The 14,345-nt window shown below is 43.8% G+C and overlaps 1 protein-coding gene across 4 annotated transcripts in view; it reads right to left on the minus strand.

Moving 5' to 3' along the window:
• Positions 1-8,921, minus strand: part of znf512b (zinc finger protein 512B) — an 82,477-nt gene extending 73,556 nt beyond the window's left edge. Inside the window, exons 1-2 of one of the 4 annotated variants that reach the window (XM_031803620.1) lie at positions 8,476-8,921; positions 7,771-7,966 (exon numbers count right to left, since the gene is read on the minus strand). The gene's annotated coding sequence lies outside the window, so the exon portion shown is untranslated. The other 3 variants (XM_031803618.1, XM_031803619.1, XM_031803621.1) reach the window with 3 other exon arrangements.
• Positions 8,922-14,345: the final 5,424 nt, after the last annotated feature.

A 14,345-nucleotide genomic window follows, 5' to 3' on the forward strand; every position in this document is an offset into this window, starting at 1 on the left:
GCAACCTTCCGGTTACTAGTCCAACGCTCTAACCACTAGGCTACGCTGCCGCCCCGGCAGCGTAGCCTACATAGTTAATTGTACATTTGCATAGTTAATTGGTTAATTACAGCATTTTAATCAATTTCTTCATTTCCTGCACTAATGTGTTATCATGTACACACTGTTTCATGTTTCTTTTGTCTTAGTATGCCTCTATTTCAGAAAGAAAATCAGTTTTTATTCCTTGGCAGAATAATTATTCTCCTTTTGACTGTGCATTTTAGGCAGTTCTTACTTCCGCTAGAGGGCGATCAGACCTTTTCTGGGGGTCTGTACTCCTGAAGTTGTTGACAGTTTTTGTGCCTGCCAGTTAGCTAGCAGTTCTCAGCTATTAGCAGTTAATGGCTGGAAGTTTCTTACTTGAGATAAAAACTCATGATTGCCATTATTTTTTTCGAGGCATTACTGAATTATTGAATGGAAAAAAATCAAACATTAAACCAAGTATGAATGAATTGTAATTCATGGTTTGTAATTCATGGTAACCTCGTAAACTATTTATTTAGACCCAGTGTTAAATTAGCTGAAAAGTGTGCCGTTGCCTGGCTGTTAAAGGGACAGGCAGCTGTTTGAGACTTGGCATTTAATTAAGTTTTATGGTATATATTTACACACAAGGTTGGAATAATACTGTGAAATTGTGAAAATGATGATAATGCCCTTTTAGTGTAAGAGCCATTTGAGATGTGGGATGGAGTTTTGGCCTTCCACGATGACATCACCATGCGGTAACTTTATTAATAGACCAATAAGAAAGAGAGTTCCAAACATCTCTAACAATAACAGCACATGTTCTGTTTCCCACTCTACACTCAGACCACTCCCAGATAATCCTAGCAAAATTCTTGAAGCTATTTGTTTATTTTTGACCATTTTAACTTAAAATAGTCACAGTAAGTACTTAATTGTTACCCAGAAATTATTTTCTATTGAGATAAAAACAGCTGCATTGGACCTTGAAGGTTAGTGGGGTGGAGCATAGCTTCACGTCTGGTCAGTATAACTAAGTTTACTTGTACAGTTCGATATTAAACTGATTATGGCAAGTAAACTCTGTATATTTCAGAGAGATGTGTGGTGTGGGTGGTTTCAGAGAGATGTGTGGTGTGGGTGGTTTCAGAGAGATGTGTGGTGTGGGTGGTTTCAGAGAGATGTGTGGTGTGGGTGGTTTCAGAGAGATGTGTGGTGTGGGTGGTTTCAGAGAGATGTGTGGTGTGGGTGGTTTCAGAGAGATGTGTGGTATGGGTGGTTTCAGAGAGATGTGTGGTGTGGGTGGTTTCAGAGAGATGTGTTGTGTGGGTGGTTTCAGAGAGATGTGTGGTGTGGGTGGTTTCAGAGAGATGTGTTGTGTGGGTGGTTTCAGAGAGATGTGTTGTGTGGGTGGTTTCAGAGAGATGTGTGGTGTGGGTGGTTTCAGAGAGATGTGTTGTGTGGGTGGTTTCAGAGAGATGTGTGGTGTGGGTGGTTTCAGAGAGATGTGTTGTATGTACGTTTCAAAAATGGATCATCGCAAAAAACATCTACTTGTGAGACTAGTGTGTATAATTATACTAGACATAGACGCAGACATGCCAGCCAAGACACCCGCGATACAAGTCAATATTCCACGTCCATGAGGACGTCGGGAGATCAAATCAAATGTATTTGTCACATACACATGGTTAGCAGATGTTAATGCGAGTGTAGCGAAATGCTTGTGCTTCTAGTTCCGACAATGCAGTAATAACCAACGAGTAATCTAACCTAACAATTCCAAAACTACTACCTTATAGACACAAGTGTAAAGGGATAAAGAATATGTACATAAAGATATATGAATGAGTGATGGTACAGAACGGCATAGGCAAGATGCAGTAGATGGTATCGAGTACAGTTTATACATATGAGATGAGTAATGTAGAGTATGTAAACAAAGTGGCATAGTTTAAAGTGGCTAGTGATACATGTATTACATAAAGATGCAGTAGATGATATAGAGTACAGTATATACATATGCATATGAGATGAGTAATGTAGGGTATGTAAACATTATATTAAGTAGCATTGTTTAAAGTGGCTAGTGATATATTTTACATCAATTCCCATCAATTCCCATTATTAAAGTGGCTGGAGTTGAGTCAGTATGTTGGCAGCAGCCACTCAATGTTAGTGGTGGCTGTTTAACAGTCTGATGGCCTTGAGATAGAAGCTGTTTTTCAGTCTCTCGGTCCCTGCTTTGATGCACCTGTACTGACCTCGCCTTCTGGATGATAGCGGGGTGAACAGGCAGTGGCTCGGGTGGTTGTTGTCCTTGATGATCTTTATGGCCTTCCTGTGACATCGGGTGGTGTAGGTGTCCTGGAGGGCAGGTAGTTTGCCCCCGGTGATGCGTTGTGCAGACCTCACTACCCTCTGGAGAGCCTTACGGTTGTGGGCGGAGCAGTTGCCGTACCAGGCGGTAATACAGCCCGACAGGATGCTCTCGATTGTGCATCTGTAGAAGTTTGTGAGTGTTTTTCGTGACAAGCCGAATTTCTTCAGCCTCCTGAGGTTGAGCTGCTGCGCCTTCTTCACAACGCTGTCTGTGTGGATGGACCAATTCAGTTTGTCTGTGATGTGTACACCGAGGAACTTAAAACTTACTACCCTCTCCACTACTGTCCCATCGATGTGGATAGGGGGGTGCTCCCTCTGCTGTTTCCTGAAGTCCACAATCATCTCCTTAGTTTTGTTGACGTTGAGTGTGAGGTTATTTTCCTAGCACCACACTCCGAGGGCCCTCACCTCCTCCCTGTAGACCGTCTCCTCGTTGTTGGTAATCAAGCCTAGCACTGTAGTGTCGTCAGAAAACTTGATGATTGAGTTGGAGGCGTGCATGGCCACGCAGTCGTGGGTGAACAGGGAGTACAGGAGAGGGCTCAGAACGCACCCTTGTGGGGCCCCAGTGTTGAGGATCAGCGGGGTGGAGATATTGTTACCTACCCTCACCACCTGGGGGCGGCCCGTCAGGAAGTCCAGTACCCAGTTGCACAGGGCGGGGTCGAGACCCAGGGTCTCCGGCTTGATGACTAGTTTGGAGGGTACTTTGGTGTTAAATACTGAGCTGTAGTCGATGAACAGCATTCTCACGTAGGTATTCCTCTTCTCCAGATGGGTTAGGGCAGTGTGCAGTGTGGTTGAGATAACAGCCACTACCCCTAGTGAGCGTTGTGGACGGGGTTGGAGGATGGGTATAAGCACCTGTGTCTGATTCCAAAGGTTTCAAGTTTGAATCCAGCGACAAAGATGTGTAACGGCTCTCTTCTATCTCCTCCTCTGACGAAGAGGTAGAACAAGGATCGGACCAAAATGCAGCGTGATGATGATTCATTATATATTTTAATGAAGGAAAACCTATACATACAGAAACTACAAAACTAACGAAATGAAAGTATGAAAACCGAAACAGCCCTATCTGGTGCAAACACAAAGACAGGAACAATCACCCACAAACACACAGTGAAACCCAGGCTACCTAAATATGGTTCCCAATCAGAGACAACGAGAATCACCTGACTCTGATTGAGAACCTCAGGCAGCCATAGACTATGCTAGACACCCCTACTCAGCCACAATCCCAATACCTACTAAAACCCCCAATACCACAACACAACACAAAATAACCCCATGTCACACCCTGGCCTGACCAAATAAATATATAAACACAAAATACTAAGACCAGGGCGTGACAGAACCCCCCCCCCCCAAGGTGCGGACTCCCGCCCGCACACTAAAACCCATAGAGGAGGGTCCGGGTGGGCGTCTGTCCACGGTGGCGGCTCCGGCTCGGGACGTGGACCCCACTCCAACCACGTCTTAGTCCCCCTGTAACGCGTCCTTTGATTGGCGACCCTCGCCGCCGACCTAGGCCTAATAACCCTCACCAAGGACCCCACTGGACTGAGGGGTAGCTCGGGAGGAAGCTCAGCACTGAGAGGAAGCCCAGTACTGAGAGGAAGCCCAGTACTGAGAGGAAACTCAGGCAGGTAGTAGGCTCTGGCAGATCCTGGCTAGCTGGTGGTTCTGGCAGATCCTGGCTGACTGGCGGATCCTGGCTAGCTGGTGGTTCTGGCAGATCCTGGCTGACTGGCGGATCCTGGCTGACTGGCGGATCTGGAAGATCATGGCTGACTGGTGGATCCTGGCTGACTGGCGGATCTGGAAGATCCTGGCTGACTGGTGGATCCTGGCTGACTGGCGGATCTAGCTGCTCCATGCAGACTGGCAGCTCTGGCTGCTCCATGCAGAATGGCAGCTCTGGCTGCTCCATGCAGACTGGCATCTCTGGCTGCTCTATGCAGACTGACATCTCTGGCTGCTCTATGCAGACTGGCAGCTCCATGCAGACTGGCAGCTCTGGCTGCACTATGCAGACTGGAAGCTCCATGCAGACTGGCAGCTCTGGCTGCTCCATGCAGACTGACAGCTCTGGCTGTTCCATGCAGACTGGCAGCTCTGGCTGCTCCATGCAGACTGGCAGCTCTGGCTGCTCCATGCAGACTGGCAGCTCAGGCTGCGCTGAACAGGCAGGAGATTCCGGCAGCGCTGGAGAGAAGGAAGGCTCTGGCTGCGCTAAACAGGCGGGAGACTCCGGCAGCGCAGGAGAGGAGAAAGGCTCCGACAGCGCTGAACAGGCGGGAGACTCCGGCAGCGCTGGAGAGGCGAGGCGCACTGTAGGCCTGATGCGTGGTGCTGGAACTGGTGGTACTGGATCGAGGACACGCCCAGGAAGCCTGGTGCGGGGAGCTGCCACCGGCGGACTGGTGTTTGGAGATGGCTCTGGATAGACCGGACCGTGCAGGCGCACTGGAGCTCTTGAGCACCGAGCCTGCCCAGCCTTACCTGGCTCGATGCCCACTCTAGCCCGGCCAATACGAAGAGCTGGTATGAACCGCACCGGGCTATGCACCCGCACTGGAAACACTGTGCGCTCCATAGCATAACACGGTGCCTGCCCGGTCTCTCTAGCCCCCCGGGAAGCACAGGGAGTTTGCGCAGGTCTCCTACCTGGCATAGCCATACTCCCTGTGAGCCCCCCCCCCAATACATTTCTGGGGCCGACTCTCAGGCTTCCATCCGCGTCGCCGTGCTGCCTCCTCATAGCTTCGATGAATAAGGTTCCCAGAGTAAACTGCCTGCTATTCAGGCCCAGAAGCTAAGAGATACATATTATTAGTATATGTGGATAGAAAACACTCTGAAGTTTCTAAAACTGTTTGAATGATATCTGTGACTATAACAGAACTCATATGGCAGGCAAAAACCTGAGAAGAAATCCAACCAGGAAGTGGGAAATCTGAGGTTTGTAGTTTTTCAACTCTTTGCCTATCCAAGATACATTATAAATTTGGTCCGATTGCACTTCCTAAGGCTTCCACTAGATGTCAACAGTGTTTAGAACCTTGTTTGAGGCTTCTACTGTGAAAGCAGGAGACAATAAGAGCTGATTGAGTAAGAGGTCTGGCAGAATGTCATGAGCTCAGTCAGGCGCTCGCCCGTGAGAGGTAGCTGCGTTCCATTGCATTTCTAAAGACAAAGGAATTCTCCGGTTGAAACATTATTGAAGATTTATGTTAAAAACATCCTAAAGATTGATTCTATACATCGTTTGACATGTTTCTACCAACTGTAACGGAACTTTTTGACTTTTCATCTGGCCTGCGCGTCGTAAATATTGATTTGTGAACTAAACGCGCAAACAAAAAGGAGGCATTTGGACATAAATGATGGACTTTATCAAACAAAACAAACATTTAGTGTGGAACTGGGATTCCTGGGAGTGCATTCTGATGAAGATCATCAAAGGTAAGTGAATATTTATAATGCTATTTCTGACTTCTGTTGACTCCACAACATGGCGGGTATCTTTATGGCTTGTTTTTATGTCTGAGCGCCGTACTCAGATTATAGCATGGTGTGCTTTTTCCGTAAAGTTTTTTTTAAATCTGACACAGCGGTTGCATTAAGGAGAAGTTTATCTAAAGTTCCATGCATAACACTTGTATCTTTTATCAATGTTTATTATGAGTATTTCTGTAAATTGATGTGGCTCTCTGCAAAATCAGCGGATGTTTTTGAAGCAAAACATTACTGAACATAGCGCGCCAATGTAAACTCAGATCTTTAGATATAAATAAGAACTTTATCGAACAAAACACACATGTATTGTGTAACATGAAGTCCTATGAGTGTCATCTGACGAAGATCATCAAAGGTTAGTGATTAATTTTATCTCCATTTCTGCGTTTTGTGACTCCTCTCTTTGGCTGGAAAAATGGCTGTGTTTTTCTGTGACTAGGTACTGACCTAAAATAATTGTTTGGTGTGCTTTCGTCGTAAAGCCTTTTTGAAATCGGACACTGTGGTGGGATTAACAACAAGTTTATCTTTAAAATGGTGTAAAATACTTGTATGTTTGAGGAATTTTAATTATGAGATTTCTGTTGTTTGAATTTGGTGCCCTGCACTTTCATTGGCTGTTGTCATATCGATCCCGTTAGCGGGATCTCAGCCGTAAGAAGTTAAACACTTTGAACATTGACGTTTGAGCAACATGGATGAACATCTAATTCTGATGTGAGACTGTGAGAGCTAGTTGGACATGCATGCACACACACACACGCCCTGGACCATGTGTATTACAAGGCTCAAACCAGGTTTGACTTCTTCCTCTGTAAAGATATGGGTAGATCCATACTACTAGAGAAGCAGGGATGAGGGTGTGATACGAGATTTGTAAAATAGGCCAGAGAGCCAGACAGACATTATGCACATTCACTGTCCTAAGATATACATACAGTATATGTCGGTGGAGGCTGCTGAGGGGTGGATAGCTCATAATAATGGCTGCAAGGGAGTCATCAGAATGGTACAAAAAAAACATAAAAGAGGTGGTTTCCATGTGTTTGATACCATTTCATTGACTCCATTCCAGCCATATTTATGAGCCGTTCTCTACTGATACTGTATATGTACACGGTCTATTGTGTCCCTAGTGTGACTTGCCCTCATTGTCATGTCTATAATATTGTTGACACTAAAACAAATTCATTTTAATTGATTTTCTGATTTGCAATACAGTTTTTAATTCAACTAAATGTTATTTTATTCTATATTCACAGTAGCTTACTATACACCCAGAGCAGTGAATGCACAACTTCCACACAGAGTCAAGGCACTGTTAGGACTGGCAGGGAGATAAGCCAGACACACACACACACACACAGGTTCTGAGTTAAGTAATCCCACTTTATTACTGTCATACTACAACACTGTTACTACTACATTACAGCTATAGGCTATTATCCCGCTACTTTAGCAGTGTGACATACATTTGATAGTCTACTAACCTAGTCATGACAGTTATAAATCAGTACATCATACAGCTGGCTGAAACCAAAGCAGAACCCCAGAAACAGCTGCAAAGTGAAAGAACTGATGTATTTTGGAATTGAGCACTTACACACAAAAACACTTTAATGTTTGAAGGCTGCACAGACAAATTGCCCTATTCACCTCCTAGGTCACATAGGCTGCAACAGCAGTTTGACTTGCTTCTGTCTCCTCTACTTGAAGATGGTTACATTGCAGCAACATTGTTTGTGGACTGTTTCGATTGCTACATTGGTGCATTCGAATGCTGCTGGCTACAATGTTTACTGTGCCGTTGATTAATAATAGGGACATGGGGTTCTAGAAGGCCACACCTACCTGCAATGTCGGGAGTCACCCAACACGAGCCGCCGGGTGGCCGGGGTCACCCACGTGGGGGTCAGGCGGTAGGGCTACACCTCGCGCGGTATATGCGCCTTTCCCGGTCTTACATGGCCATCACACCTGCTGTTCCAAGCGGGTCTGGTCGGGGGCTTCGATGGAGGCGGACTGATAGTCGTCGTTAGCCACGCGCCTAGTCCCCGTTTTGAATCCGAGGAAAGACGAGGGGAGATGAAGAAGATGAGGAAGAGGGAGGAGGAGGGGGGAAAGGAGATGCCAATTAAAATCCTAAAGACGTTCACCTTATTTCCAGCATCCACTTTTCCCCCTTTCGTGCATTAATATGGCAACCACGAGGCACTTCTTTAATCTCAATCGTCTCGTTGGAAAACTCAAGAAATGTGAATATCAGGAGACCCGCAGGAAAGATAGAGACGTCTCCGACTCCTTGAAAAAAACATTAAAATACAAGAAGGTTTTATATAGGCAGTGAAGCAAAATGGCGACTTTAATATGAAGGAGGAGTAAAAAAAAAAATCCTTGCAATGGCTGGAGCTAAAGGGAGTCACAAAAATATGTTTAGTGCAGTAATTTTCAACAGCTGCAAGCGAGTTGGTTAGAGTAAAAGAAAATGAACCAGAGGAAAAAAGGAATTAAAAGATTCGACCTCGGTCGCTTTCGGTGCAGTCTGCGGTTCCTTACCTCGGGATTATTTCGGGGTTTTATACGGAAATTATCTTCGCGGCCGTGTACAGTAATAGGCTACAGTAATGTGTGTTGAGTCATGCGCGTATCCACTCTTCCTTTGACAGCTGCAACTACAGTCTTCTGGCAACTTGCAAACTCTCGCGTTATTATTATTTGTATCGCGCAAATAATATTCGGGGTTTTTGCCATATAAACCCGATTTTGTATCGATACCAAACTGACGGTTTGATGAGGCTCATCCGCCGTAACGCCGTGTGGTCATGACGAAAAAGGGTTAGGATAAATTCTTAAAACCAGCCTCACTTAAACGTTTTAATCTGGTAATGTTAGGCTACTAAATTATCATCCGACCTTTATCGTTAATATTCAGGGAGTCAACTGCGCACAGCCTTAGATTGTCAATTGTCGTTGTGCTGTTTCGTCGATTTCATGCCAGTCCAAGGCAATCCAAATAATAGTCCACTCGTAGGCTATAGCAATCGAAACTTGCATAGTGACGCTGGGGCAGAGTAGAATCGGCTATAGGCTACCTATTCTGCTCTATCAGAAACGGATCAATCGATTTAATATGGGATGTTAAATAGGTTGTTAGATGATGTAGACTGTTATGGTTGGGCATTGCTGATCTGTCATTTTATTCCAACACAGTGAAGGCTAATGCAATGTCGAGAACCAAGGTCACTTGTTTTGAAAGTTTCTCTTATTTTGCCCACTAATGAATTCTTATTATTGCTATTACTAAATCAGCAAGCTTCTGCAAGAGCAGCTAAATGTTCCCCATTATACTCTGATATGATATGTATAACACGTGGCCCTCACTCATGCAGCCACTGAATCATAGCCACTTACAGTGGGCTCACACAACCAGAGTAGACTCTCTCAGATGTGATTGGTGCCAGTCAGCATGACCTAATATTTTTTATAAGTGGAAATCATCAGAAACAATGACGTAAACCATGGACACTGGCTGTTCCCCTAAACCACCAGAAGAGGGCAGGGTGTACTCATTTTAGGGCCTGGCAACGTCAGAGCCCAAACAAGGTACAGTATATCAAATGTATCCTTCCTTTCGACCACTCTGAAGTAGTTACTGATGAGACATGACTGGACAGTGAAAACTATAAGGCGGTGCCCTTGCTTTCACTTGTCCAATTACATTAGATCAGTTATGTTAGGCCTACGTCAAGGAGGGAATGATTAAGGATGTAGTTTTAATTTCTTTAATCACATTTCCTTCTCTAAAAATATATATTTATATATTAATTCCTTCTCTGTTTCTCTTTGGCTGTGTTTAGACAGGCGGCCCAATTCAGAAAATATTTTTTTAACAAATTGGTCTTTTGCGAAAGTTCTGACGTGATTGGTCAAAAGATCAATTAGTGGAAAAATTATATCAGAATTTGGCTGCCTGTGTGAATGCAGCCTTCCTCTCAGTTGATTAGAAATGGTTTGTAGAGGGAAAGATAACATGACCAAAACCTGCCACCTTTCCACCTGCCATTCATCCATTGCAGTTGCATTAGAGCTTTACAGTGGGGAGCTACATTCAGATTCTCTAACTGCTCCAAGATAATTATTCAAAACATTTTTCATCTACCCCTCACATGAAATGTTCATACATTAGATATCCAGTAGATGGAAGTGTTGCCTCACTACTGGGTTCTGTAAGACTGAAATATAGTCGGCTACATTGTCATATGACCACTGGAAAACATGTGTCCTTATTGATGGCTGTCCACTGAGTAGGCCTAGTCACCAGTTACTGAAAGTACCCTGGTACCTAGTTTTTAAATACTGTTTCAAAGTGCTGGGGTAGGATCTTGGTTTGCAGTTTGAGATAAACACATGGATGGTGTTTTCCATTAGAATATAGCAGAGGAGACAAAAACAATGACCTAATCTTTGGGGATTGAAGTGGCTAAAAATGACCCCAGATGAGTATATCCCACAGACACATTAGGAGAAATCCGCAGGACTCAATCTCAAAAAAATGGGGAGGGTTGACCCTGCTCATCAATCTTCTTCCTCTCTTACAAAATATTAGACCACAGGTTTATGGCAGTCAATAAATTCCTCGGAGCAACAGTACTATCCCAGTGTATGGAGCTACGTCCTACTGTTCCCCTGCTCTGTGTTCTAATGTAACCTAACTGAATGGTTATTGCAGGATCCTGGTTGACAGACCATGAATCCCTTACAGTGATTTACTCCTCTCTTTCTCTGCTGAGCAGGCACAAGCCTGGTTAATAGTTAATAAAAGCTGTCAGGTGGCCAACCTGGCAACTAGAGGGAAACTGTGTTCTACTCTACATGTGGCGTCAAGCAATGAGGTTTCAAATGGATAATCGGTCCTTCTGTGTGACAGAGGCAGAAAGAGAAGTGAGAACGTGTTGTGGGATTAAAGAATAGCAACCATGATTTAGAAGCCACTGTTTAAGAAACACAGACCTCCAAACCTCCTTGGGCATCGCTAAGCTCATTTATATCTGAGGAGAGAGAGAGAGAGAGACAAATAAGAAAGGATGGAATAAGAAAGAGAGATAGGGAGAGAAAAGAACACATAAACTGAGGTTATAAACACTTAGAGTCCTTCTCTCTAACTGCCTGCTCCACAGCTATACACTCTATCACCTCTACCTCTCCACCCATAATGAGACGTCACATAGCTGACAGGACCTGTTTACCATAGAACCATCCATATGATAAAGATTTACATGTAATTAGGCAGGGAGATGCTTGGTATCACCCAGTAATTGTCTCCCAGCAGTAAGCCAGACAGCCAGCGAGGCAGGATGGTGACAGGATAAACTGCTTAGTATTCACTAACATGACTCAGCCACTGAGTGACAGGTGGGGGCGCAGGTGCAAGGTGCCAGACACGCTTCGTTTGGACAGGTGTGACGTCCTCCCTCCCTCACTTCCTCTGTTTCTCATTTAAATGTTTCTGTCCTTCCTGTTTTCTCTCTTTTCATCTCCATCTATTCCAGTCCTTTTGTATACCTCTCTATTCTATCCATTTTTCCTCTACCACTCTCTCCTTCTCTTTTCTGTGTAAACATCTCTCCCTAGGGCACCAGACAACAGAACAGGGGCAGAAGGAGGAATAGAGAGAGACCTCACCAGACCGTTACCAGAGAAAGGAGAAGTGAAAATAGAGGAATATTAAATAATGGCCATCTAATTGTCCTATCTAATTTGTCCTAGCCAACTGCCCCAACTTTCTTCAATAATGGTCTATCTCACCATAGACAGTGTGAAGCCAGTTGCAGAGAAAGAGAAAAACAGAGAGGAAGATCAAGAAAGATAAAGGGAGCGGCAAAGGTAGAGAGAAACAGAGGCAGAGCAAGAGTGAGAGAGAGTTAAAAGAGAGAGAGTTAAACGATAGTTAGAAGCGAGAGTTAGAAGAGATATAGTTTTTAAAAAGAGCTAAGAGAGAGAGTAAGAGGAGATGGAGTTAAAAGAGAGAGAGAGTTAAGAGATAGAGTTGAGAGAGAGTTAAAAGAGATCAGAGTTAAAAGAGAGAGAGTTAAAATAGAGAGTTAAAAGAAAGAGTTAGAAGGAGTTAAAAGAGAGTTAGACGAGATATAGTTAAGAGAGTTAAAAGAGAGAGTTAGAAGAGATAAGAGTTAAAAGAGAGAGTTAGAAGAGATAAGAGTTTTTAAAAAAGAGAGCTAAGTGTCACGACTTCTACCGAAGGTAACTCCTCTCCCTGTTCGGGCGGCGCTCGGCGCTCGGCGTCGCCGGTTTACTAGCCACTACCGATCCCTTTTTCTTTTTCTGGTTGTTTTGTCTGTGTTCCTTTTCACACCTGGTTTTCAATTGCTTTGATTTCTGTGGGTATATAGGGCACCTGTTACCTGCCGTAATTCGTGCAGGATTAGACTTGTGTGTATTGCGCTCGATTGTATTTGATGTTTGTTGTTTTTTCGCTATTACGCACGGGTATGTAAAGTGTCGGAACTGTGTTTGTTCCTCCGTGTGTTTGCACAAGTTTCTGATTATTCGAGAGCATAGTTTTGGGATTTTTTTCTGTGCCGGTTGTATTGGTGGACTATATTATTAAACACGCTTCTCAGACATCCCTGCTCTCCTGCGCCTGACTCCTACACCTCTCACCAAGACGCATGTTAGCACACTAAGAGAGAGTTAAAAGAGATAGAGAGTTAAAAAAGATAGAGAATTAAAAGAGAGAGTTAGAAGGAGAGTTAAAAGAGAGTGAGAGTTAAAAGAGATAGTTAGAAGGAGGGTTAAAAGAGAGAGAGTTAAAAGAGAGAGTTAATAACACAACTCAGGAGTATTTATTCTCTCAGTGCCCTGTCTCTCCAGCAGAAACAACAGTTTAATAACACAATTCAGGAGTATTTACTCTCTAAGTGCCTTGTCTCTCCAGCAGAAACAACAGTAGGATTAGCCCTTTTCCCCCAATTTTTACCTAAAATAATATACCCAAATCTAACTGCCTGTAGCTCATGACCTGATGCAAGGATATGCATATTCTTGATACCATTTGAACGGAAACACTGTGAAGTTTGTGGAAATGTGAAATTAATGTAGGAGAATACAACACAATAGATCTGGTAAAAGATAATGCAAAGAAAGAAACATGCATTTTGTTGGTATTTTTTTGTACCATCTTTGAAATGCAAGAGAAAGGCCATAATGTATTATTCCAGCCCAGTTACAATTTAGATTTTGGCCACTAAATGGCAGCAGTGTATGTGCAAAGATTTAGACTAATCCAATGAACCATTGCATTTCTGCTCAAAATGTTGTATCAAGACTCACCAAATGTGCCTAATTGATTTATTAATGCATTTTCAAGTTCATAAATGTGCACTCTCCTCAAACAATAACATGGTATTCTTTCACTGTAATAGCTACTGTAAATTGGACAGTGCAGTTAGATTAACAAGAATTTATGCTTTCTGCCCATATCAGATATGTCTATGTCCTGGGAAATGTTCTTGTTACATACAACCTCGGGCTAATCGCATTAGCCTACGTTAGCTCAACCGTCCTGCAGGGGACCCACCGAACCTTTAGTTAAAAGAGAGAAAGTGTAGAAGGTAAGGTAGAGAGGTTAGGAGGCAGAGTCCTGCAGTCACGACCAAAGCAGTTTATCTGAGAGTGCTGTTGTGGTTTAGGGAAAGGACTGCAGAAGTGATTCTGTTTCGCTCTGCTTCAACAAAAGCAGGACTGCACTCAATTGAGGTCGGGCCTGGGGAGAAGAGAGAGGGATGTGTGAGTGTGTGTTTGATGGAGAACAAGGACCAGGGAGAGATTAGAACAGAGCATAGAAACACAAAGATCATCGAGGGGGAGAGTATTAATTAACCAGCTTCCCTGCACCAATCCCTAACACAGACAGCCACAGCTGCACCAAAAACAGAGAGAAAGTGTGTGTGTTACACTACCTGTGATAGCATGGTGGGAGAAGGCTTCTACGTAGGTCAGATAAATTTCAGTCTCTCGATGTGCAAAACTGATAGAGACATACCCCAAGCGACTTACAGCTGTAATCGCAGCAAAAGGTGGCGCTACAAAGTATTAACTTAAGGGGGCTGAATCATTTTGCACGCCCAATTTTTCAGTTTTTGATTTGTTAAAAAGGTTTGAAATATCCAATAAATGTCGTTCCACTTCATGATTGTGTCCCAGTTGTTGTTGATTCTTCACAAAAAAATACAGTTTTATATCTTTATGTTTGAAGCCTGAAATGTCGCAAAGTTCAAGGGGTGTGTTTCTTCAGCCACATACAGACGTCTTATTCGGTCCACAGCACCAATGGTTGAGAGAAGGTGTGTATATGTGAAGGTATGTGTAACTGCAATTGCGTGACTGTTATATTATGATAAGCAACATAC

Source organism: Oncorhynchus kisutch, linkage group LG24, assembly GCF_002021735.2.
Source record: "Oncorhynchus kisutch isolate 150728-3 linkage group LG24, Okis_V2, whole genome shotgun sequence".
NCBI lineage: Eukaryota > Metazoa > Chordata > Actinopteri > Salmoniformes > Salmonidae > Oncorhynchus > Oncorhynchus kisutch.